At 42.0% G+C, this 27,808-nt stretch overlaps 1 protein-coding gene across 2 annotated transcripts in view; it reads right to left on the bottom strand.

The window, feature by feature from the left end:
- Positions 1-27,808, bottom strand: part of LUZP2 (leucine zipper protein 2) — a 928,200-nt gene that overhangs the window by 458,118 nt on the left and 442,274 nt on the right. The gene's annotated exons all lie outside the window — the stretch shown is intronic.

Below are 27,808 nucleotides of genomic sequence, written 5' to 3'. Positions count from 1 at the left end.
AACCTTGAAGGATAGGTCCATAGGATTAGAGCTCTAGCAAAAATAGGCTGATAAAAATGTGCAGTCTATCTATCTATCTATCTATCTATCTATCTATCTATCTATCTATCTATCTATCTATCTATCTATATGTAAGACTAAAATATGATGCAGCTTTTAAGAGATAATGATGGCCTTTTTATGTCTCTCTATGCCCCTAAGAAATCAAATTTACCCTATACTTAAGGCAAGTATGAGGAAATAGGAAACCTGGTAAGAGCAGATACATTGTAGAGAAAAAGCTATTTAAGTAACAAAGTAATCCAGATTTCAAAGTAAACCTGGCATTAGAGAAGTATAGAGCTTGCCATTGACCTCCTTCTAAAAAATCGAATTGCTGACCTACTGGCTTCATTACTTAAGTCATTGGCCCAGAATATGTATGTAAATAAAAAAAGCTGAAGACAAATCATAAGTCCATATATATTCACATTTGTTCCAGGTCAGTGACCTAAATGGGTTGATTTAACAAAAAAAGTTGACTGTTCTCTTAGCAAGATGAATGTTCACTGAGCATAGTAAATAAGATGAGGCCATGATCCTTTCAATCAACCAGTCAGGTGCTAGCAAAATTCATTTATTTTTTAAAATTTCCTTCACACTTAAATGTTTATTTAAAGTGAACATATGATCACCTTATTTACTGTGACTTACTTTGCAAACCGGCCATACAAAAAAAAGAACATCCACTTTGCTAAGCTAAAAACTCAAGGTTTTTTTACCTTCATGCAGACTATGCATGAAGGTAAAAAAGCAACCTTCTGTGTGCAACAGCCCCCGAATACTTACCTGAGACCCATTGCTATCCAGTGATGTGCACACGAGTCTCAGATCTCTGGGAACTCTCCCTCCTCATTGGCTGAGACAGCAGTGGGAGCAGCAGTGAACCAATCAGAAGAGAGAGGGGATGGGGCTGAGGAGGCAGGAGTACCAGCAAGGTACCCGAGAAAAGGAGGATCGGGCTGCTCTGTGCAAATCCACTGTATAACATGTTTGTTATTTAAAAAAAAAAAAAAAAAAACTTGATTTTAATATTACTTTAGATACATGGGCCACCAAAAAAGTAAGTATATCCAAATTTCTTTGACAGGCAACCTATTGAGTAAAAGCAACAGCATTGGAATTTTCAGAATGAGAGGTCAATTGCCTACATTATTCTCTCAAGATGGGATAATTAGGCATACAAAGCTAAAGAAGGATATTCTGACTTAAGTCAACCATGCAGTGCATTACCCATTAGAAATATTTTAGTCTCATTCATATGCTGGAAACTTGGAGTACTGACTACATTACTGGCTATCTACGAGTACCATTCACAACGCACAAAAACACAATCAGAGTGTACTAAGGCTTAAACAGCTATGTACTCTGGTTAATAAATTGGTTGAGACTAAAAAAAATGCACACATATCAACAGACCAACAAATAAACATTTACACCCCCCCCCCGCCCCCCGGGATCATTTACTATCTGAGCCACTTACTATAGAGGAGACCCAAGAGAATTGCAACCCCCTTTCCCCTCCCACCATACCCATATCCTTTAAATATGTAATTTTAACTTAATATTTGCTGTTTTTTTCCTATGTTTTTTTTTCAGGGTGAAAGCCTGTCTGATCTTGCTGGGATGAAGTTCGGAGAGGGTGGGACAATTGCTGAACAGAATGAGGCTAAGCTAATCACTTGATTGATGTCTAACATTTTGGTGAGAAAAGCAGCATTCAATAATGAAGTATCCTTACATATCACAGAGTTTATAGTGAGTCGTGTAGTCATTTTATCTTTTTTACTTTATATTTAACAAGATGCAAGTTTTCAGTCCACCTAGCAAGTTGCAGATTCCCTTTATTGGGCTAATGCCACCTACTTTATGGGTGAACAGAGTTTTACATGATTTATAATGGTCGGTTCTGCCTCTTTCACATGGACAGCTGGGGGCACAATAAAAATAGGTGACTTCACATCTTGGCCACTGCAAAATTACCATGACATGCCACGCTAATTTTCCAAAATCTTTTAGTTAAAGGTAGGGGAATTAGAGGCAGTTACTTAATGTAATAGACAGTATGGAACCTCATATTATATTTTAATAATTGTATCATTATAATATTTTACTAGAATCTTTAAGGAATTTAGAAGCTCTAGAGTGTGAGATCCAATTTTGCAAAAGCTTCATAAATCTAACCACAGAGATGTTTTTAAAGGCTTTCAAAATCTCATATTCAGATTGTTTATATACTCTAAGAATGACTCCAGAAAGATTGGGGGCATCATTCGATTTCCATAGTGAGGTGATAGTTAGTCGTGCGGCAATCAAAATGTTAGCCACTACTGTCTGAAATTCTTTGGGATATATATTTAAGTCAATTCCCAATAGAGATTTCCTGTAAGTGTAGAAACAAAGAAAGAAACAGATTTGCAGAAACTGTTTAGGTTTTTGCAGCTCCATAATATATGGTAGATGGGCCCAATCTGTTCTTTACATCTCCAACAAGCGGGTGATGAGGAAGGATACATTTTGGAGATTTTATATGGTGTCAGATACCATCTACTTAATATTTTCTGGACATTATCCCAGTGCTCCACACATAAGGATGCTTTACCAATAATTAAAATAGCATTGTGCCATTACTCCTCAGTGAAGGTTTGTGAAAGTTATTTTTCCCATTTAGTCATATTGGGAGATTTGATATTTTTTGAGGAACTCCGAAAAGAGCTTGTAAAATAGAGATATTACTTTTATATTATGTTGTTGATTGTTAGTGATAAATTTCCATATTACTGAGGGAATGTGCATATGCGAGTCAGGGTTAAAATTTTTCAAGATGGTCTTATTTTCTTATTTTATTTAATCAGTGGTAAATGGTCATAATAATTAAATCCTTGTAATCCATTGTTTTACTGATATCCTAGCTTTGCAATACTCAAGTACTTTCAAGGGAATAGGGAGTCTGGTCAGTTCCCCTAAATCTTTAGATTCCATGCTATTAATGTGGTTCTAATAGTGACAAATGGTGGAAAAATTACTTTAGGCAATAACATAAATGCTGTAGATAAAGCATACATATCATTGCCATTAGTCATCTCTTTTTCAATGTTACTCCACAATTTATCAGTTATAGCGGAGAACCAGTATTTCATTTGGTCTAATATTGCCGCATAATAGTAACATCGGATATTTGGTAGTCCCATTCCTCCTTTGTTACTGTTGGAGGTAAGTATTGGAAAGGCAACTCTAGGTTTCCTGCCATTCCATATTAAGTTTTTCAGTTTTAGGTTTATTTGGAATAGTTTAGCTGTTAAAGTGATAGGTAGGGACAGAAAATAGTAAAGGATTTTTGTTGATATTTGCATTTTGAATGCCGCTATTTTCCCCACCCAGGATAATTGTATTTTCTTAATGCCATGTAGGTCTTTGGTTATTTGCGCTAATAATTTTGGGAAGTTGGCTGCATATAATTTAGTTGTTAGGAAGGGGAGTTGCATACCTAGGTAGGAGATGCTAGGTTCATCCCAGTTATTATTGCTTCTCAGCTTAATAGTGTACATATTTTGTCATATTCATAGGAAGTACAAAACATTTGTTATTGTTAACTAGGGATGAGCCGAACACCCCCCGGTTCGGTTCGCACCAGAACTTTCGAACGGACCCCGCGTTCGTAACGAACGTTAGAACCCCATTGAAGTCTATGACACTCGAACGTTCGAAATGGAAAGTGCTAATTTTAATGGCTGATATGCAAGATACTGTCCTAAAAAGGGTTTGGGGACCTGACTCCTGCCTCAGGGGACATGGGTCAATGCAATAAAAAGTTTTAAAAGCGGCCGTTTTGGCGGGAACACTGATTTTAATGACGATTAAAGTGAAAAAAAAAATGAAATATTCCTTTAAATATGGTGCCTGGAGGGTGTCTGTAGTATGCCTGTGAAGTGCCACGTGTTTCCCGTGTTTAGAACAGTCCCTGCACAAAATGACATTAAACGGAAATAACACCATTTAAAACTGCTTGCGGTTTTAATGTTATATCTGGTTCCTGCAATATGGTTGAAAATCATTCAGAAAAATGGCATGGGTAGCCCTCCCTGCCTATTACCAGCCTATTTGGGTCTTGTACGCATATTAAGGGGAACCCCGTACCCATATTAAAAAAAGGAAATGTGTGTGGCCCCCAGGCCCTATATATTCAGAACAGCAGTATACAGGTGGTGCAAACAAGACAGGGACTGTGTAGGTTTGTTGTGTTAAGTTGAATCTGTTTGTAATTTTCAACTGGTACATTTTTAAAGTGTAGCTCCAGTCAAAAAAACTATTTTTAAGCTTTTTGGAAAACATAGGGAAGGGTTATCACCCCTGTATAATTTGTTTTGTCGTCCATCTTTTTTCATCTCACTTGCTGTTGTCTCCTTCCATTTGCAAGTAGGAGATGTTTGTAAATTGGATGTTTGAAAGTAGGGGCCTGCCCTATATGCTCTGCAGAAATGGCGGAACAAGGTGTTGGTTTTGCCACAACATTGTAAGCCCTCAAAGTGACTCTTGGTGGGCGCTGGAGCGCCCTGCTGTGAACGATTATATCAAGAATTGTAATTACATGCCATTGTTGAACAGTGGTAGAAAAATTGACCTTTGGTGGTTGTGGTGCTGGTGCCACAACACTATAAGTCCTCACCGTTACTCTGGGTGGGCACAGGAAGGGGCCCTCCTGTGAAATATTATATCAAGAATTGTAATTACATGTCCCTGTTAAACAGGGGCAGAAAAATTGGGCCTTAGGCACTGGTGCCATCACACTGCAACCTCTGCCATATACTGTAGTTTTATTGCAGGAATTAGCCCTGCTGCAAAGCATTGCATCAAAAATTGTACTTAAACGCCCCTGTTAAACAGGGGCAGAAAAATTGGGCCTTAGGCACTGGTGCCATCACACTGCAACCTCTGCCATATACTGTAGTTTTATTGCAGGAATTAGCCCTGCTGCAAAGCATTGCATCAAAAATTGTACTTAAACGCCCCTGTTAAACAGGGGCAGAAAAATTGGGCCTTAGGCACTGGTGCCATTACACTGCAACCTCTGCCATATACTGTAGTTTTATTGCAGGAATTAGCCCTGCTGCAAAGCATTGCATCAAAAATTGTACTTAAACGCCCCTGTTAAACAGGGGCAGAAAAATTGGGCCTTAGGCACTGGTGCCATCACACTGCAACCTCTGCCATATACTGTAGTTTTATTGCAGGAATTAGCCCTGCTGCAAAGCATTGCATCAAAAATTGTACTTAAATGCCCCTGTTAAACAGGGGCAGAAAAATTGGGCCTTATGCACTGGTGCCATCACACTGCAACCTCTGCCATATACTGTAGTTTTATTGCAGGAATTAGCCCTGCTGCAAAGCATTGCATCAAAAATTGTACTTAAACGCCCCTGTTAAACAGGGGCAGAAAAATTGGGCTGCTGGCATCACCCAGAACCAAAAATGTTCTTCCAACATATCAGCGGAGGAGGAAGAGGATAGATAATCAACATAACAGGACAGTCACTCAGCATCAGCATAGGCAGTCTTGAAGGGATGTGGTATTTCAAAAAAAATTATTCGGTTACATCAGCTTCAGGTGCTTGGTAGCTGTGGGTGATCCAAGACTGATTCATCTTGATGAAGGTCAGTCGATCAACTGATTCGGTGGACAGGCGCACCCTGTGATCGGTAACGAAGCCACCAGCAGCACTGAAGGTGCGTTCCGAAAGAACGCTGGATGCAGGACAGGCCAGTAGCTCAATTGCATACTGTGCAAGCTCTGGCCAGTGATCCATCCTCAAGACCCAGTAAGCCAGAGGATTTTCAGTGGGAAAGGTGTCCAAGTCTGACCTTGCCCCTAGGTATTCCTGCACCATGTAAATTAGACGCTGGCGATGGGTGCTGGAACCAATCATACCTTGGGGCTGCGGACTAAAAAATTGTCTGAAAGCATCAGTCAGACGGCCACCTTCTCCACCGCTCCTTCTGACTGATGCCTCAGCAACACGTTGTCCAGGACCAGGAGTTTGTGACCTCCCAGTCTCTGGGAACGCGTTGCACAGAGCTTTCTGCAAGGCCTCCCGGAGATGTCTCATCCTCTGCTCCCTCTGCGATGGCAAGATAAGGTCGGCAACCTTACCCTTGTACCGTGGATCAAGGAGAGTGGCCAGCCAGTAATGGTCCCTCTCCTTGATCCGAAGAATACGAGGATCCTTCCGCAGGCTTTGCAGGATCAGGGAGGCCATGCAGCGTAGGTTAGCTGAGGCATTCGGTCCGGAGTCCTCTGGGTCACTAAGGACAACATGATCCGCAGCTACCTCCTCCCAGCCACGTACAAGTCCACGTGTTTCTTGGGACTGTAAATCATCCCTATAAGACTGCTGCTGCTGCTGCTGATGCTGAGTGCCAGCCTCCACCTCCATGCTGACACAATCATCCTCCTCCTCCTCTTCCTCCTCCTCACCCTCTTCCTGTGTGATGGGTGGCACAGCAGGAACACTGTCTGGATAAAGGGGGCCTTGAGAGGCAAGGAAGTCCTCCTCTTCCTGCCTCTGTTCTGCCTCAAGTGCCCTGTCCATTATTCCACGCAGCGTATGCTCCAAGAGGTGGACAAGAGGTACAGTGTCACTGATGCATGCACTGTCACTGCTCACCATCCTTGTGACCTCCTCAAACGGTGACAGGACAGTGCATGCATCCCTGATCATGCCCCACTGGCGTGGTGAGAAAAAACCAAGCTCCCCTGACCCTGTCCTGGTGCCGTAGTCGCACAGGTACTCATTGATGGCCCTCTGCTGCGTGTGCAGCCGCTGCAGCATGGCCAATGTTGAGTTCCATCTGGTGGGCATGTCACATATAAGGCGGTTCTTGGGCAGGTTCAACTCCTTTTGGAGCTCAGCCAGCCGAGCACAGGCATTAAATGATTGGCGGAAATGCACACAGACTCTCCTGGCCTGTTTCAGGACATCCTGTAAGCCGGGGTACCTGCCCAAGAACCGCTGAACCACCAGGTTAAGGACGTGAGCTACACAGGGCACATGGGTCAGTTGTCCCTGTCGGAGGGCGGAGAGGAGGTTGGTGCCATTGTCGCAAACCACCATTCCTGGCTTAAGCTGGCGTGGCGTCAACCACCTCTCGGCCTGCCCCTGCAGAGCTGACAAAACATCCGCCCCAGTGTGGCTCCTGTCCCCCAAACAAACCAGCGCAAGCACGGCATGGCATCGTTTTGCCTGCGTACTTGCGTAGCCCCTGCAACGCCTACGGAGCACCGCTGGTTCTGAGGACAGAGCACTGGAAGAGGCCATGGAGGAAGAAGAAGAGGAGGGGGTGGAGGAGAGAGGTGTGTCACAACCAATAGTAGCATTTTGGAGGCGTGGTGGCGGAACAACCTCCAACACTACTGCACCTTGTCCTGCATCCTTCCCAGCAGCCAGAAGAGTGACCCAATGGGCCGTGAAAGACAGGTAACGTCCCTGTCCATGCCTGCTGGACCATGAGTCAGCGGTAATATGCACCTTACCGCTGACCGCCCTGTCCAGCGAGGCAAGGACATTGCCTTCCACATGCCGGTAGAGAGCCGGAATCGCCTTCCGTGAGAAAAAGTGGCGTTTGGGGACCTGCCACTGAGGAACCGCACATTGTACAAACTCACGGAAGGGGGCCGAGTCTACCAACTGAAAAGGCAGCAGTTGAAGTGCTAGCAATTTAGCCAAGCTAGCATTCAACCGCTGGGCATGTAGATGGCTGGGAGTAAATTTCTTCCGCCGGTCCAGCAGCTGGGGCAGGGACATTTGCCTGTTATAATCGGACGTGGATGTACCACTAGCAGAGTTCCCGGAAGCACTTGGCTGTGACACACCTAATTCTACACCTTCATTCCTCTCAGAGCAGGTTTCAGAGAGGACTGAAGGTCTAGTGGGGTTGGAGATGCCAGCTGATGAGGAGCAAGGAGAGGTCCGCTTTGTTCTTTGGTGTGGGTCTTTGAGGTATGCTTGCCAACGAGCTGCATGGCAGGTCAACATATGTCTGGTCAAGCATGTGGTGCCCAAGCGGCTGATGTTTTGGCCACGTGAGATACGCTTGAGACATATGTTGCAAATAGCAGCGGTGCGATCTGATGCACTCGTCTCAAAAAAGGCCCACACCAAAGAACTTTTAGAATAACGCGCAGAGGAAGCGCTCTGCGCAGGCGGAGCTCTGCGGTGTGATTCAGTCGGTGTGCTGCCCCTAAGCTGGCCCCCGGAGGGCATCCTGCCTCGTTGGACATGTGCCTCCTCCTCCTCCTCCTCCTCCTCCCTCCTTCCAGGCACCCACGTGGAGTCAGTGCCCTCATCATCCCCTCCCTCTTCATCGCTGTAGCAAACCTGGCAGTATGCTGCAGCTTGTGGAACATGACTGCCAGATTGCTGTGCTTCTTGAGCATCCTCTCTCTCTGCGCTCACGCTACTGCCTTCCTCTAGCTGTGTGTCATCATCAGAGCCCACCAAACACTGGGCATCCTCCTGGAGCATGTACCCAACACTGTGCTCAAAGAGTTCAGGAGACTCCTCAGGAGGACGTGGTGGGTCTAGGGAAGGAGTCACTGATGATGACATTGAGAGGAGGGACGACGATGTGTTGGCAGCTGCTTTTCTACTACCCTGAGACTGGGTGAGAGAGGATGAGGAGGATGAAGAGGGCTTGGTCATCCACTCTACCAAGTCGTTGGCATGTTGCGGTTCAACATGTCCAGCTGCAGAAAAGAAGGACAAGCATGTCCCATGGCCACGTGCTGATGGCAATGCACCGCGTCCACGACCAGCACTGTTGTCTCTAGACACAGAGCCTGCTTGCCCTCTTTTATCGGCTCGCGCCTGTCTGCCTCTCCTTGCTGGCCTTCCAGACATGGTAATGGCCTGAAGGGAGTTGGGTAAAACAGTAGTTGGGTAGTTTATATTGTGCTGGAGGCACACAAGACCCACTAACTCCTGCAGATGCCTTTTTTATAGAACAGCAGAGTTAAAGGGGTATATACAGATGTATACTGTGCTGTGCTGGAAGCACACACAACTTCCAATAACTCCTGCAGATGACAATCGGGCCCAAATAGAGAACAGCTATGTAGGTGGATTATAGCGGTATGTACTGGGTACAGAGCACGCACACAGCACGCACTATCTCCTGAGTGACACTACTGACTGCAAGCTCTATTGTTAAAGATGGACCACTAGCTATATAGGTGAGGTGAATATCACGGTGTATACTGCGGTCAGGGCACGCAGACAATAACCAGAAAACAGCAGAGTTAAAGGGGTATATACAGATGTATACTGTGCTGTGCTGGAAGCACACACAACTTCCAATAACTCCTGCAGATGACAATCAGGCCCAAATAGAGAACAGCTATGTAGGTGGATTATAGCGGTATGTACTGGGTACAGAGCACGCACACAGCACGCACTATCTCCTGAGTGACACTACTGACTGCAAGCTCTATTGTTAAAGATGGACCACTAGCTATATAGGTGAGGTGAATATCACGGTGTATACTGCGGTCAGGGCACGCAGACAATAACCAGAAAACAGCAGAGTTAAAGGGGCATATACAGATGTATACTGTGCTGTGCTGGAAGCACACACAACTTCCAATAACTCCTGCAGATGACAATCGGGCTCAAATAGAGAACAGCTATGTAGGTGTATATAGTGGTATGTACTGGGTACAGAGCACGCAGACAGCACGCACTAACACTACTGACTGCAAGCTCTATTATTAAAGCTAGATCACTAGCTATATAGGTGAGGTGAATATAGTGGTGTATACTGCGGTCAGGGCACAGACAGTAACCACTACACAAGAGCAAGATAGTAAATCAGCCAAAAACGATTGGTGTGTAACTGTGTTGAAGGTACACAGAACACCCACTGCTTCAGACGCCAACACACTGCACGAGGCCGCATTAATGGCGGCCTTATATAGTGTGGGGCGTGCACTACACAGCCTGAGCTATGATTGGCCACAGGCAGGATGCCTGTGGCCAACCATGGCTCTCCTCGCTGCGATTGGCCAAGCATGCGGGGTCACAGTGCATGCTTGGCCAATCGTGAGACAGCAATGCATTGCACCATCGCAGTGCATTGTGGGCCACACGAATTTTGCCGCGAACGGCCCAAACGTTCGGAATTCGGCGAACGCATGAACGACCGATGTTCGAGTCGAACATGCGTTCGACTCGAACACGAAGCTCATCCCTATTGTTAACTTTATAGTAGGATATTTTCCTGAAAATATCTGAAATGTTTTGTATTTTGTTAATAGTAGATTTAGGATCAATTATGGCTAGAATTATATCGCTCATGAATAATCCTATTTTGTGCTCAGTTTGACCTATTTTTATTCCCTTAATAGTATTATTGGAGCGTATTGATTCTGCTAATGGTTCAATAGCTAGAGAAAAAAATATTGGTGACAATGGGCAACCTTGTCTGGTTCCATTAGTTAGATTTAAGCTTTTGGTGATTTTTTTTTTTTTTACCTGAGGTGAATATTCTAGCAGATGGATTTGCGTATAGAGACATTATAGCTGCATGTATATATCCTTTAAATCCAAATTTGGTCAAGGTTTCCGATAGATAGCCCCAATTGACTCTCTCGATTGCCTTCTCTGCATCTAAAGCAAAAATCAGAGAAGGCTTTTTTTTCTTTCTACATAGTTGATCACATCAATCATTCTTCTAGTTCCATCCGGAGTTTGGTGGTCTTTAACAAACCCTACCTGATCTGGTCCTATTAGGAAGGGTGTTATCTCTAGTAATCGAGTGGCAATTATTTTGGAAATTTTTTTTTTATGTCAGTATTTAGCAGAGAAATTGGTCTGTAATTAATGGGAGATATGGAGTCTTTCCCGGGTTTTGGTATGGTTATAATGATAGCCTTTAGCATTTCTTTAGGGAATTTGTTATTGTTAGTAGTGTAGTTATAAGTTTTAGTCAAGACAGGGGCTAGTATTTGATCACAGGATCACAGAAAATCAAATTGCCAGCTGGTACCTGGTCTCCTCTAATAGTGTATAATATAATATGATATTTTAGTTGGACTATAGATGAACAGAGGAGAAATAAGGTGAGTAGGCACTAAGATTCTTGGGCGCCCATAAGAGGCCTAATCTATTTTTATGAAGGTAATATAGATCTATGATATTGCAGCCAGGGGGACTATTGCCTCCATAAAAATGCTCTCTTTGTAATGTGCTTTGGAAAAAATAAATTCTTGTAGAGCATTATTATTCTTCATAGAAATTGCCATTGCTAGAAGAGGGGGTTTTGTTTTTTCCAGGATTTTGCTTTGGACAGACTGGCTGCAATGAAAGTGTGAGTAATGAATGTTTGAAATTGAGTGGGCCAATATTGAATGCCTACACCTAAAAGGGCCAGTTTTGGGTTGGCTGAACAGGCAATAAGGGTAACAGAGGATATAAGTTTAAAACTAGTTAGTTGCGGGCAATACCACCAAATATGCACTAAGTTCCGCTCTGGCCACACTGTCTTCAGCAAAGTGGGAAAAGATCTGGGTGGATAGCAGATAATCTATGAGGTTATAGTACCACTTGTGTAGTAAATTTTGAGCTGATTCCCAGTGTGATATACATCTGGAAAATTGAAGCGGTTTTTCAGTTGAGGAGTGCCATTGTGACACAGAGATGTTGAATTTTAATCCTCGCTCCCAAATTTTAATAGTTGGCGTTTTACTTTGTGGCTTTGGTTTTTGAAGCAAGGCATAGAAAGCAAATAGACGAAAGGTTTTTGGGAGTTGATTGTCGAGAAGTTGAAGAAGGTCTCCAGCGATAGCATTGTTGGTCCACTTCACTGTGGAAAGAATGTGACCAACTCTTAGATATTTGCAAAAGTCCGTGTGACTTCGATGGTAGGTATGGCATATGTCCTGGAAGTATTTTAAATCAGTATGCGAGAAGAGGTCACTAAGGTGTTGAATGCCACTCCAGATCCAAGGATTAAGGTCTAAGTTCGGGGATATCTGGTGAGGAGATAGTAGTGGTATGTGCCATAATGCAGATTGGGGAGTACCTATTGAAGGTTGCATAACTGAGTTCTAAAATCTGGATGTGGCTATTAAGATGTCCATAGTACGTATTTTGTGATTCTGACTTAGGACATAGAAGCTTAATAGACGTTTAGGATCTGAACCCAGTACCTGGGTTTCAATTTGTTTCCAGGCGGTACCAGTTGAGGGGGACCAGAGCTGTTTAGCCTGTGCTATGACAGATGCTTTATAGTATAGTTTGATTTCAGGGGCTCCCATACCCGAGAGCTTTCTTGGAGCAGAAACAATGGAGGAGTGAATATGAGGTATTTTTTTCCCCATATGAAGAAGGAGTTGATAATCTTTTTAATGGTGCAAAGATGAGATGAGAGAAATGGCAAAGGTAGTGTTCTAAACATGTATAACACATGAGGGAGTAAAAAACATCTTACATAGTGCTATACCGCCTGTACGGGATGCAAAAGTGGACTTAAAGTTTTCAACAAGTAGATTGTTATAATTGTGCCGGAGGTTTCCAGACCTTGGTGACATCAGCTGGATACGTAGGTATGTAAGAGAAGAGGTTGGAGCCCATGAGAAAGATCTTCTAAGATCTTCTATTTAGTGTGGCTATTTAGGCATATAGGGATCATCTGTGATTTGGAGTGATTCATTTTATAGAGTAAGACCTTACTGAAACTATCTAACGTATCTTGTAGTGCAGGGAGAGATGTGAGGGGATTTGTTAATGATAGTAGTACATGTTGGCATATAAGCCTATTTTGTGTTCTGTGTTTCCAGTCTTGACTCCAGTTATCATCCAGTCAGAACATATGGCTTGTGCTAGTGGTTCCATGATAAAAGTGAATATGAGGGGGGAGAGAGGGCATTCTTGACGGGTGCCATTTGTGATTTGTAGCGGTTTCGAGAGAAAGCATGAGGACAAAACTCTAGCACTTGGGGCAGTGTAAAAAGCTTGGATAGCTGAATTTATTCATCCTAGTATTCCAAATATATCTAAAATTGCTGATAGGTAGCCCCAATGGACCCTGTCGAGTGCCTTTTTAGCGTCTAAGTAGAGCAGCAGAGAAGGCATTCGACATTGTTTAGACCATTGTATAAGATCCAAGAATCTGCTGGTGCCATCGGAGGCCTGACTGCCCATCACAAAGCCAACTTGGTCATTATGAAATAGAAGAGGGATAAGGGTAGCAAGCCGATTAACTAGAAGCTTGGCATATATTTTGGTATCTGAGTTAAAAGCGAGATGGGGTGTTAATTGGCTGGGTCAATGGCTGTTTTTTTCCAGGTTTGTGGATAGTGACGATAAGTGCTTCAAGAGATTCTGGAGGAAAGCTTCCCATGTCAGCAACTTGATTGTACATTTTGTTCAGATGAGGTGTGAGGGTGTTATGGAAGGGTTTGTAATATTTCTTACTAAAACCATCTGGGCCTAGAGATTTATGGAGTGGAACTTTTTGCACAATTTTATTGACTTTTTAGATCAGTAAATGGGCAGATATTTCTGCTAGTTATGCTGAAATGATGTTCGCTAGGTGGATAGATTGTTGTTTAGCCAGGGAAGCCCCGGCTCTATTACCTTGGGAGTATGTGGTTAAAAGGAGCCTTTGAATGAGATAGTCAAATCCTTTTTGGAGATGTTCTTTAACCAATTCAGCCCCGGACCATTTTGCTAGCCAAAGACCAGACCACTTTTTGCGATTCGGCACTGCGTCGCTTTAACTGACAATTGCGCGGTCATGCGACGTGGCTCCCAAACAAAATTGCCATCCTTTTTTTCCCACAAATAGAGCTTTCTTTTGGTGGTATTTGATCACCCCTGCAGTTTTTATTTTTAGCGCTATAAACAAAAATAGAGCTACAATTTTGAAAAAAACACATTATTTTTTACTTTTTTTTATAATAAATATCCCCAAAAATATATATATAAAAAAGTTTAGGCCGATACGTATTCTTCTACATATTTTTGGTAAAAAAATCACAATAAGCGATTATTGATTGGTTTGCGCAAAAGTTATAGCGTTTACAAAATAGGGGATAGTTTTATGGCATTTTTATTAATATTTTTTTTTTACTAGTAATGGCGGCGATCAGCAATTTTTATTATGACTGCAACATTATGGTGGACACATCGGACATTTTTGACACATTTTTGGGACCATTGTAATTTATACAGCAATCACTGCTATACAAATGCAGTGATTCCTGTGTAAATGACACTGGCAGTGAAGGGGTTAACCAGTGGGTGGCAATGTAGGGGTTAAGTGTTCCTAGGGGTGTGTTACTAACTGTTGGGGGCTGCGCTTTCATTTAGTGAACACTGATCTTTGCTCCAATCACATGGAGCAGAGATCAGTGTCACTTGTTGCTAGGCAGAACGGGGAGATGCTGTTTACAACGGCATCTCTCCATTCAGCCGCCCCGTGAGACGATCGCGGGTATGCCCGTGGCGATCGAGTCCACGGGACCCGCGACTGGACTCACAGGGGTCCCAACCAGCATGCAAGCGCACCGGCGGCGGCGTGCTCGTGATGGCAGGGCGGCATTAAAGAATGGACGTACCTGTACGCCAATATGCCTGCTCGTGCCATTCTGCTGACGTACATCATCGAGGGCTGGTTGGGAACTGGTTAAGTTAGGAGCATAAGGAGCATAGCTGGGTCATGATTGTGTCAGAAAGGGAGGATTTATGTTGTTCGAGAAGGGAAATCTGATTTCTTAAGTGGCCAGTTGTTGCCTTATGTTTCTTTTTCTTGCGGGCACCAATTTTGATGAAGAGACTTCTAATGTAGGCTTTTTGTGCTTTCCATGAGACAGTATTACTTGATACAGTACCAGCGCTTGTTTTGAAGAAGGCTTCACACTCAGAGGTGATCCGTTCCTTGTAAGTGGGATTGTTGAGAATAGAGGTATTTAATCTCCAGACTGTGTCTGAATTGCGGGGAGTAATGGATATTAAGTCCAATGTTATCAGGGCATGATCCGTCCAGGAGATAATGCCAATCTGAATCTTAGCTACCAACTGGAGGACATATTTGTCTGCAAGGAACATATCCATGTAACCAGGATTCATTACCATCAAGAGATATATGATTTGAGTATAGGTAGCATCATATACAGTATATTCCTGTAAGTTAAGGAGAAGTCAGTGTCGATAAACATGCATTTTAGAACATGAGTTGCAAAGAAAGTTACTTTACTGTAAAACTTAAAAGCAAACCACAAAACAAAGAAAACATGTAGAACTGAAATTTGCCTGGGTGTGCATAGCACACAACTCGTCTGGGGTGCAGACAAATAACTAAAACAGTGCCAAGTCATACGGGGGGATCAAGCATGAGAAATTAACTACCCGAGTACTGACATGGATAGTGAAGGATACTCATCAGAGAGTGTAGGGTTGGTACAAAGTCAGTCAGGTTCAGCGTACTGTGTCCCAGGTAAATGGAATTTTGGGTGGAGAATTGTTCCCTGGATTGGAGGGAGAGCATTAGGCACCATATCCCAGTTATGTAGCTGTTTAAATCCGTCCTTAGGAGTGAGGACAGAGACTGATTTGCCTTGATAAGTGATCAGGAGCTTGGTTGGGAATCCCCATGAATAGGTAATGCTATTTTCCCTGAGGCTCTTGGTGATAGGAATAGGCGCAAATTCCCTTTTTTGAGCTGTGTGAGCTGAGATGTCTGTGAAGAGGGAGAGTTGAGTATGTGGATCCGGGAGTGATTTCATGGAGCTAGCAGCCGACATTATGCGAGAGTTGATGTGAAAAAAATGAACTCTGGCTAACACATCTCTAGGGACAGAAGCAGGGAGATGTTTAGGCTGAAAAATTCTATGCACTCAATTGATGATGAAATCTTGTGGATTATGTTCTGGAAGCAATTTCATAAAGACCTGCTGAATGTAAGTTATCAGATCGCTATCGGGGACCGATTTAGGGATCCCCCTGAACTTAATATTATTTCTTCTTGATATGACCTCAAGGTCAGCCATTTTATTTTTAATCTGCTGGATTTCCTCTTCTCGCTCCATGTGGGCATCCACTAGCTCATTATGTGCAGTTGTACATTCTGCTGTTTTAGATGAGTGGTGCGCTCACCCAGGTGATCCACTTGGGATTGTATTTGCAATACAGAGTTATGAATATCTCTCTGTAGATCCCTCTTTAGTGAGCGTAGCATGGTATTCAGTGAGTGCTCTAAAATAGGGATGTCTGAGGTAGGAAGAGTAGCCAGTGTGTATTCACTGTCCTCTACTCCAGGTGTTTCCCAGTGCTGTTTTTTTTTTACTTACATGCCCTTTCACATTAGGGGAGCCAGAGGGAGAAGGAGCTGATTGCTTGGATACAGTGGGGAATCTCCATTGGAGTTGTCCTCAGTACCAAATGGAGGATTCAGGGAGAATCTGGCTGAGGAGGGACGGCGCTGTTCCCTGAGCACTGGTCCAGTGCCATCTTGCCTGCTCCCTGTCCCAAATCTGGGATAGAAGTCTGTGAGTTGTCTGGGGCCGCGCTGTTTTTTTTTTTGCAGGACATGGCATGCTGTGTCCCGGGGCACAGGTGTACCGAGTGGCAGGAGTGGGTGGCTGTAGTTGCTGCTGTTAGTTGCTTCTTTCCTCCCCGCGGTTATAGAGCACTGTCTCTAAGTGGCCATATTCGGCATCGGCCAAACTATCCTCCAACTGAGGATAAATTCTGCAGGACTCTGATGCATAGGATTATGGATGCAGCATATGTATACCACCGCTTAATGCCTTTGTAACTTAAAGGGGAACAATGTAAACAAGGTCTTAGGCTGAGTTCACACTTAGTGCGGTTTGCGGCTCACAGCAGGGGTCTGGTGCGTCCCTGTTCTCTGTTTCAGGGATGAATCAGGCCTAAATTTTTGCCTGAATACAAACCTGAAATGAAGCGAAAGTCGCACATGGAGATGTATGAACCGGCTCCATTGGGAACCAGGCACACTCTGCTGTCATGCGAACCCGCATCCAATTTGCACTAGTGTGAACCCAGCCTTACTGTTTGTTAGGATTATGCAACTACTTATATATCTATAGTATGGACACAGATGCACTCTAACCTTATGGTCATCTATAAATGTATCAAAAACATCCTTGTTAGTCTTGGTACACTTTTTTTTAGAATTTGTCAAAATGGACTTATCTTCCTAAATTCTTTTTTTCCCCTTTTTATCTTAAAAAGAAACATGACTAGATTCAAAGCTATAAAAATGATAAGACCATATTATCAGTATTACATGAAGATAAAAACTCATGCTTAGAATTGGATTTTTTTTTTTCACCCCCCCAATAGATTTCCAAAGGTAATTGTAGCTAAAAGACATGTTACATTTATATAAAATAGAAATGATAACATAGGAATATAATTGTGTTTTTTCAGGACCCTGTGGGAAGTGATTTTTTGTACACGTTCCATGCAGACACAACTCCGAGAGTGCTTTAGAAATGCGAAGTACAAAACGGCTTTCCACATAGCGTTACAAATAGAACTTAAATTTAAAATATTTTACATTCTCTTGAGGTTTTGCATTTTTTACGTATATAAGTATTCTAAAACATGTGCTTTAGCAGCATTTTCATTTTATGAAAATACAGCTTTAGTTTCCACCCGTCAAATAAGTAAGTAAGAGTGGAAATCTCAACGGGAGTCACAGATTCAATTCCTTCTGTTGCTTTCTATCTCTTTGTGTAGGATTGAGCAGGATTGCTTGAATCCCATAACAGATTTTCTGTCCTGGAGTTTATCAGGTCAGAACAAAATAATATGCGCAGAAAGAGGGTCATTAAAGGTGCAATTTAGTAAAAAACTGAAAATTAAACCTTAAGGTGCAGCAAGTGCTGCTTAGCACTATGCTTCAGTTTTCCATCCAGTATTGCTGTAGAGACATGTTCACCTCATTCTCTGTTTTCAATAATCTGATGAATGTGCACAGCCAGGCCTTGTAATTCCTAATAGAAAAAGCAACGCAACACAACAAACAGATTGAAGTACAGTTTCTTTTCCAAAGCTGTACTATCCAATACTCCATCATCTACAAGCACCAAAAAAATGTTCATGCATCTTGGTATTTTATCATTTGTGTGAAACATTGTGTTAGCATCTTTTTGTTTACTTTTATATTTGCAATACTTTACATAAATTTATACTATTTAACCAGGCTTTTGCTTGCATTTTATAGGGTATGTAATCATGTATGAATGTATATTAGTGCATGTGTGTGTATACTATATACATGTATTTACTGTTATTGTCAGAGAGCTACCATGTCAAATGCAATTGTATTAAATACAATGATAATAAAATATGTAATCTAATCTATTCTAATCCAGTCTAGAGACTTATATAATTGCCTTTGGGGATCAGGCAGTATTCTTTACTAATAATACAAATTTGACCAGGCTTCACGTAGGTTTGGGTCTTTGCTAGTGGCGACCATTAATGCAGGGTACAGGGGCGCCACCCTCCTAATCCATGCGCCCGGCCCCTAATCTACATGCAGGGTGCTGGACGCGTAGGTTCCAATGTTATTTGTTTTTTTGAAGCACATGATTAGAGTCTGAGGCTCTAATTGGCTTCAAAAAGGGTGGGCTCGAGGAGCAGAGCACTGTGCCCTGAGCCCACCCAGTTGTGTGACATTAGCAAATTAATATTCGGTAATGTCTTCCTGTTTATCCTCCCGGTCAATCAGGAAGCGGGTCCTGAAACCCAATTGGTTGGGAGTCCTAAGATCAGATTTTCCATGAGTCATAAGTCCTGATTGGCTGGGAGGAGAGGTGACCGCCGAGAGTTGGGAGGAGACGCAGGGGCGAAGCCATCGAACCCACGACCTGGATGGGGTAAGTGCGGAGTTGACGGGGGCCTGGCTGGCAATGGGAGAGCGATGTAATGATTGAAAGATGAGGGGGAAGCAGCGATCAATCAAGGGGGGGTTGGTTGGTTGGTTGGCTGGCTGGCTGGGGGGTAGGAGGGGTGGCTGTCTGGCTGCTCCCCCCCACAAGAAAATTGAGCATTAGCCACCACCGGTCTGTTTGTTTGAATAAATACACTCAGGATATGGACCCTCAAGATACTGCCCTGATCATAAGTCAAGAAATATTCATAAACAGTTGTCTTATGTGAAGAAGGTGGGATCTATTGGCAAAAGGGCAACATACAACAAGTGAGAATAAAAAAACTGATTTTGCTCAACCACATCTTTACTAAACATCAAACAAGTTATTTCAACTCACTGGGCTGACTAGAAAAAAAGTTTACTGGTATCAAACAAGTATATAGAAAGAATCAAAAGTCCATAAAAAATGGTACCACATCACACAATCTCTCTCATTATAATAAAAACACAGATATCCACCTAACTCATACTGTATTGTATATAGCCACCAGTGACCATGAATAATCAGTATTATTTCTCACTGAATAATATATTACCAACAGATGGAAACTAAATAGTTTGATGATCCTCAGAGGATCAAACATGGGATGCTCTGATATCGTCCTTAATGTAGGTACTGATGGCACTGTAAAGACTGTATTTTTATTGGATGTACTAGAAAATGACCCAAATGAGTCCAAAGTGTGATATTTGATGGGTATAGTTCATAGAGGAATCCAGTGGTAGTGTACAGGTTGTATATGGGACTTGGGGAGATGCAATGGTCTAGAGGAGGTTGGTTGATAAAAGTTTTAAGAAAAAATCCAGGCATTTCTTATTGGGTCAGCAGAGAGTCATGCCTCCATAACCATGCCAAGAACTGTCACTATGCACTTTTATGTTCTCTCGCACTGTGGATAGTATACCACAACAATATAGAAAATCTTTTCCAAAGCCCCCCTGGGGACTCCACTCAGCACCCCTGATAGTGTAACATAGGATGTCCTTGTAAGCCCTAAAATCAAAACATGGTCAATATTCCAACATCCGTCAGAGTCATGTGTGCAGTAATACTTATTGGATCCTGTGATCTTAAGGCCAATAGATGTTACATCCATTCAAGAGCAATCCCATCTCATTAGGGTCACTGGATGGTCATGGTGAAGAGGAGAAATACTGTCATAATCCTGGATTAACTAGGGGTTGCAGGTTTTCTTTTGTTTGTTTAAATCTATACACAATTCTCTCCATTACAGTTACTGAGTATTTTGCTGCATTACTTATGATTCATAGCATCTCAATGCTTGCAATGTCAGAGATCATATCCAACACTCAATATTCAAAGGAATATGTAGCCATATTTTTTCCCTTCCCAATGCCTAGGACACTTACAGTGTACCTTGGGTTCACCTGTTTTGCCAAGGGCTTGCATAATAAAAATGGGTGGATCAGTGCTAAAAGTGCCTAACATCATCGTCAGGTTAATATTGAGTCATTTGTGGCACCTTAGCCTGTTCTCTTTTAACTGCTGCTATCCTTTCCAACATACAATAGATCCAGCATGTCCAATGCAGATGACTGCCACTACCAGATCATATCACTATCAGGTTTTCAGTCCCAGTTCACTCGCTCGACAGCCAAAATCTAGCAATCCCTCGAAAAACCAAAACTGAAACAAAAACATGAACCAAACAGGTTCCTATAAACCCAGAGATTCTCTCTAAACACTCTAAACAGATCCATTACACTTTTAAAGGTGACATATCACCCCTTTACAGTGTCACTATTTGGTTCAATAGACCGTATCAAACTCAGCAGCAGAAAAAAGGTAAGAGCATACACCAAGCACCCTTTTTTGAATTTGTGTGTACACATGTGTGGGTGCTGCAGAGTTTAGAGTTCAAATAGGAATCCACTTCTGACAAGACTATGGATCATTCTTCTCTGTAGGTCCACAACTGCTCCAGTTTTATTTTTGGAACTAAAATTGCAGTTAATTGTGTTATATTCATGCCAGGGGTATTGGATTGTGTGAGTACAATGCATTACATTTTTGTTTTATCAACTGCGGTAGATGGAGGGGTGAAACAGTTAGGTGTAGATGGGTATTGGCATGAGTTGAAATGTGGAAGTGCACTGGAGGTTATGCTGGATAAAGTTTGTGCATGCTGGATGGGCTTAAAGAGCAGTACGGGTCTAGAATATTGAAGCTTCGTTAATTTGCTAAACAGAGAAATTCGATTGGAGTTGAAGATGCTCCTGAATGAATTTCGTAATACTAATACAGAACCATGGATGACCTTCAAATACTTATTGCAATACCTAACTTTAAAATGGATGATGCAATAGTTTTTCACTTATACATTTATTTTACAAACGAGGAATGACATAGAGAAAATTTGCTATTAAGCATGTCCTGATAAAACTGTAACATGGAATATGTGCTCACATTGGAGCTCTATGGTTCTGTTTAATAAGCAGTATCTTTAACAATGAAATACTTTAGCATAAATATTAATAATAATACACTTGAGTGTTCTGTATTGGTTAAAGTAACTAGAATATCAATTTATGGGCATGCGGCAAACTACAGCAGAAAATTCCATTGCATCTTGTTAGCTGAAGAAGATGAGACTTCATTTTAATACCACAGAATGAACACTTATGCCTATTGGAGTGAATCACAAAGCAAGATCTAAAAAAGGATGTCACGATAAAGGAGATAGATAGTGCATTCTGGAAAAAAGCTAGAAACAATTGTATAAGAGGAACCATTTTAGCTGCTATTGACTAAAATAGGCCTTTGCCTGGCAGAGTATTGTTTAAAAGCAGTTTTCTGAAAAACTCAAACTTTCCAGCTTAAAGGGAATATTTCCAACCCGTTTTCGAGTCAAAATTATGTAGCGATAATTTAAACAGTGGTTGGACATTTGCATACCATCTGATCACTAAATGATCTACCAAGATCTGGCAGACAAATGTGTTGACTGCCACATCTATCATAATCATTTTTTTTTTCTTTAAATGAATTCCAGTTTATACATTACAAAGATTGTACAAATCTTAATTGAGATTCCTACCTGCTTCTTCTTTGTGGATAATGAATAAGTTCATTGAAATAACTCCCTCAAATTGACTAGTTCTGAATAGTCAAATGTGCCTGGGTTTGGTTTGGGAAACAATTACGGAACTGTTAAAAAAAAGTTAATTGTGAACATTTCTTAAAACTTATAGAAATATATGAGGAATGAATCCTGCAAATTAATTTTGCCCATTTTTAAGGCTTATAGGAAAGGGATTGCTGCACAAAGAGCACAGAGAGCTGGGCACTTCCAAGGGGAACAAATACCAATGCAAGAAAATACCAGAGCCTTATCCAAACATGCAGTGTGGCTGGTCAGGAAAGGGGAGGAGGAGCAGAGAGTTTATACCCCCCTCCTGAACTAGGTTAGGCCCTCAACATAAGGAGGGTACCTTGTCTTGAGGCGTCTAATGTTGTGGAAGACAATGGCCTCATCCCCACATCTCTGGCTTGTCGAATTCAAGATTCTGTGTGTGTGTGTGTGTGGGGGGGGGGGGGGTGATTTATTTCAAACTGGGAGATTTCTTTTTCCAGGTATCTTCCCTTTGTGAATAAGTAAGGAGTACATAGTACCCCTGGTTACTCATTCACAAAAAAGTAAAATAATAAAGAAATACACACACACACACTGTACATAAAGTCCTTTGTCAAAATGTATAATAATAATAATAATAATAATAATAATAATGCCCCACAATGTCCAAAAACAATGCTCCACAATATCCAGAAAACAATGCAGGCAGTAATAGTGGTTTCTAGGGTTATGGAGGCCACCTTTGTCCTAGCAACCAATGAGACATCCACAGCCAATCAATCTGCAGCTACTGATCAGTGTATTGTACTGATCTGATCAGTGGCGAGTGTTGCTGGCAGAATAAAATGTCCCATCTACCTCATCTGTATGACCAGAAGAATCTGTATGAAATCTAAAAATGTATGGTCAACCTTAAAGTGGTTGTAAACCCTCCCCCACGACTTTGTCCCATGTAAATCAGCATAAAAAACCCTAATGAACACTGCTTGTAGATATCTCCTTACTTGCTTAGTATTGTTATAATCCTTGTTGTTCTGTAGAATGAAGTCACTGAGCATGCCCAAATCTCCCCTGATTTACGGCACACCCTCTATGTGCTTATCTATCTGTTATCAGGACTTCCTACGGCACACCATTGAACTCTACTAATCACTCAGAGCTTCCTCCTACACACCATGTGACCATGTGACCGCACATACAGTCTAAACTTGGTCATTACTGCAGTCTTATCAGCTGAAGCTGATAAGTCTGACAAAGGCAAACATTAGACATCAACACAAGTAAATACTATGAAATAAACAAGTAAGCTATGAACAGGGAAGCAGTGTTGCCATAGAAACGTTGGATTGAGAAGGAGGCTTGGTTAACAGTATAGGAAGTGCTCAATGTAAGGACGGAAATACACTCCACTGTGGAACACAGAAAACAATACTTAAGAAGGCGCTGCCTAACCCCTGGAAACAAGTTTTTTAAAGTTTCTTTAAACAGTAAGTAATGTGCGATTTGGGCTGGATTACAGTGGCTATAGTCTGATAATTACTTATTATAATGGACTAAATGAAAAGAAGCAGAGTGGGAGAGTTTACTTCCTCTTTAACGTGCTAAACGTTGATGCACACTGCATTACAGCAGGCTTGTAGTAAGAACATGTTTTTCAAAAAGCATGTATAAATAAATGTGATTTTAAAACTGCCAACACTAACACTTCGACCTAATCTTTAAAGGAGAAGTATATTTTTTTCAAAAAATTGGTGGCATCTAATGATGAAAAGGTATTACTGCCAAAGACAGCTCTGCACTGAAGGCGGGTATTGTAGCAAAAGCTCTTAAATTTTAAATAAAAAATATACTTTAGTTCCACTTTAAAATCAGCCTTCAACATATAGTCTAACATGTTGCTCCTCTAAACCCAGCCTTAAGGCTGTGTTCACATCAGTGTACTGCAGTTTGGGTGCAGTGTGATTGTATGTGCATTTTACCTGCAGTTTTAAGTGCCCTCACATTAACTTCAAGTAGACTTTGCATTTTATGAAAGTGCAGCAAATATGCAGCATGCAGAACTTTGATGCACTTTCATAACAGCCCATGGTCTAGCAGAAGTCAATGGGATTGCACCTAAAACCATGTGTAAACTGTGCATACAGTTGCGATGTGCCCAAACCCCAGTCTACCGATGTGAACCAAGGTTAACACCTACGATTTTAATGCTGGCCTGAGGAACTATTTCAAATACTTTAATAGGTTAAATGGGGATCTTTTACATCAGTGGTTCTCAACCTGGGGGACGAATGATGATTTTTCAGGGGGTCACCGAATACTGGGCTGTTCTTGAAGCCCACATCACTTTCTCAGCCTTTTCACGGCCACCCAGCAGGGCTGTTCCTGGAACCCGTGGCCCTCCACTCAGCTTCTTAACAGCCACCCATTCAGTTCACGGGATGGCTGGGGAGCAGAGACTAGAGGTTAGCTGACTGGTGAGGAATGTGAAGTGGGACTGGCTGAAGGAGACCCTATTTCCTGATTTCGGCATAGGTGTCACTGCTGCGAGACATCACAAAGTCGGAGATACAGTAAAGCCGGAGACACAGGGAGTAACATTACCTTTGATTATAGTTGCCATTAAAAGTCCCCACTACAGTTCTCAGCAGAGGATCTTGATCAAGAGCACCTAAGTTGGATGATCATAACTCTCCCCAGCACTGCTACTGATCCTACCCCCCAGCACTGCCACTCATCCCAACTCCCCACGAGCACTGCCACTCATCCCATTCTCCCCCACCCCCACCAAGGAGTAAGAGAAGGAATAAAAATAGAGAATACATGCAAAGTATCGGAAAAGAGGGGGAGGAACAAAGAAAAAGGCAGATAAAGAATAAGAGAAAGAACAAGAAAGATGGCTAGAGAGAGATGGGGAAAAAAACAAGAAATCAGGATAGAGAGAGATACAAGGGAAAGAAAGGAGAACAAAAAAAAAAGAGTGGTACATCCTAAAATGTACCGTAAGGGGTTTTAATACTGTACGAGTGAAAGGGAATCAGGGAGCACTAAATATCCATGAGTTAGGGGTGCAAATTACTTGTCTTGCCTTGGGTGCTGACAACTCACACTATGAAAATCATTTTACTATTAGGGTTCCCCGCAACTTGGGAAATTTTATCAAGGGGTCACGGCACTAGTAAGGTTGAGAACCACTGTTTTACATCCACCTACACAAATCTTTAATAAATGGTTTTGCTGTGTTTTTTTTACAATACAAAGAGACAGTACTTTGTTCATTTTAATGAATAATAGCTGACATTCCATATTCCTAAGGCCAATTTAATGGCAGCTTTATGTCCCTGAAGGGATACAAGCATTGATGAATCCAGTATATGTTACAAAAAAACAATGCCAATAGCACAAATAGGCTTGTTAGAATAATTTACCGAACTCCTACTGAAGTTTCATTATGGTAAAATATTGATATCAAACTAATTTTGCAAAAGAAAGTCATAACACAAGAGGGCACCAGGTTAATAAGACATTTATGCAAATATCAGTAGTTTTGAAAACCAGACTATTAGTCGTTGTGTCTAAAGATGTGCGCTGAAATGTTATACAGAGATACAAATACAACTGGGACTGCTTCTTGTAGGTTCTAATTATTCCTTATATTTTATTTGCATTGCTGGTAGAGGCTTTGCCATGACATTTCATAGCTAACTATGAACAGTGTGAAACCTGTGTACAATGAGGTTATGTTCTGGGCAAAACATTTTGCATAAAATTACAAAAGTCACTGGAGTTGATTGACAGGAGCAGGAGCCAATGGCTCCCACTGCTATCAGTCTGCTCAATGAGGAGGGAGACAGTGGCGAGAGCTACTGCTCTTCTGCATGTTGCTGGATCAGAACTGTCTCAGGTAAGAATAGGGGGGGCTGTGGGAAGGTGAGAAGGTTTTTTACCTTAATGCATAAAATGCATTAAGGTAAAAAACATTGAGGCTTTAGAACCACTTTAACCCACATTTCCAACTCAAACCACTGTTTTTCTCATATGAGCAATATCCAACCGCTGTTTTTTTTATATTGTACATACCAAACTGGGGCTGATTAATTTAAGGCAAATACACTATTCACCTCGCAATGTAGAGTGAACATTCCTTGCAAAGTGAACAGCCCATTTGCCTTTTATAAGGGCAGTTGTAAAACGAGGACGTTGCAAAAAAAAAAAAAAACCCTGCAAGGCAATGGCATAATGTGCCAGTATGCTTGGCATAGCACATTATGAAATACTCACCTTGGAGCAAAGCCCTTCAGTGCTGTAATGTCACTGCTGAGTGGGCTGACATGTTCCCCCTGTCTTTCTCGAGGTTTGCACGGTCCGGCTATGTGAGTTGCAATGACATCACTCTTGCACATGCGCACGTGAGCCCTTGGTTCCAGCACGAAGCTCTGAAATTCCCGCAAGGTATGCCAGACCTTCAGAGCTCATGCACCAATGATGTCACTGACTGCATTCAGGGTGAATATTTCCTAAACGGTGCATAATTAGGATATATTCATTTTACCAACAGGGAGGCCTTATTATAGGCTTAGCTGTAGAAAAAATGAGCAAGTGGGTTTTACAACGGCTTTAAAGTGGAAATTCAGGCAAAACCTAACTAGCACTAAACCTGCTCTCTGCCACATTCTAAACCTAATCTATCTAAATCTGTAAAGCAAAAATCGCTATACCTACCTATTCTGCAGCCAATCTAGTCCGGTCCCAGCATCAGCAACTTCAGTGTGGAGGCGGGTGCAGGAGAGGCAATAGAAGCCCCATAGTAAGTCTATGAGTGATGTCACTTCCCAGCTATTTCACAGCCGTTGTTGGTCCTCTTCTGCACACAGCTTTTGCTAAGAAGTTTTGAGAAAGAGTTGGGCACTCTGCAAGTGAAGGCAAACATGCCGTCACTTACGGCTTCCGCACGCATGCGCCGACGTGACTTCACTGCTCCAGCCACTCACAGTGCCTGAGCAGCGATACCCGGAAGGGAGATGGACGCTTCATGCTACATGTATCAGGTAAGTGACACATAATGGGCTATTATGTGATGCATAGTAGTCCATTATGCTTTGCCTTTGCAGGGAAACAAAGAGGAAGTAAACCCATCAGGGTTTATTTCCTCTTTAACCACTTCAGCCTCGGACCAATAAATACCTTAAGGACCAGAGGTCTTTTTGCAATTTCGCACTGCGCTGCTTTAACTGGTAATTGCGCGGTCATGCAATATTGCACCCAAACGAAATTTGCGTCCTTTTCTTCCCACAAATAGAGCTTTCTTTTGATGGTATTTGATTGCCTCTGCGATTTTTTTTTTTTGCGATATAAATGGAAAAAGAGCGAAAATTTTGAAAAAAAAAGATATTTTCTTCTTTTTGTTATAAGAAAAATCGAATAAACTAAATTTTAGTCATACATTGAGGGCAAAATTTATTCAGCCACATGTCTTTAGTAAAAAAAATGTCAATAAGCGAATATTTTTTGGTTTGCGCAAAAGTTATAGCGTCTACAAACTAGAGTACATTTTCTGGAATTTACACAGCTTTTAATTTATGACTGCCGATCTCATTTCTTGAGGTGCTAAAATGGCAGGGCAGTACAAATCCCCCCCAAATGACCCCATTTTGGAAAGTAGACACCCCAAGGAAATTGCTGATGGGTATGTTGAGCCCATTGAATATTTATTTTTT

The sequence above is a fragment of the Lithobates pipiens genome, unplaced genomic scaffold, assembly GCF_037356315.1.
Source record: "Lithobates pipiens isolate NorthernLeopardFrog02 unplaced genomic scaffold, aLitPip1_a1.2 Scaffold_10, whole genome shotgun sequence".
Classification (NCBI taxonomy): Eukaryota; Metazoa; Chordata; class Amphibia; order Anura; family Ranidae; genus Lithobates; species Lithobates pipiens.
The sequence above is the reverse complement of the archived record's forward strand: the minus strand, read 5'-3'. Positions and strand labels throughout refer to the sequence as shown.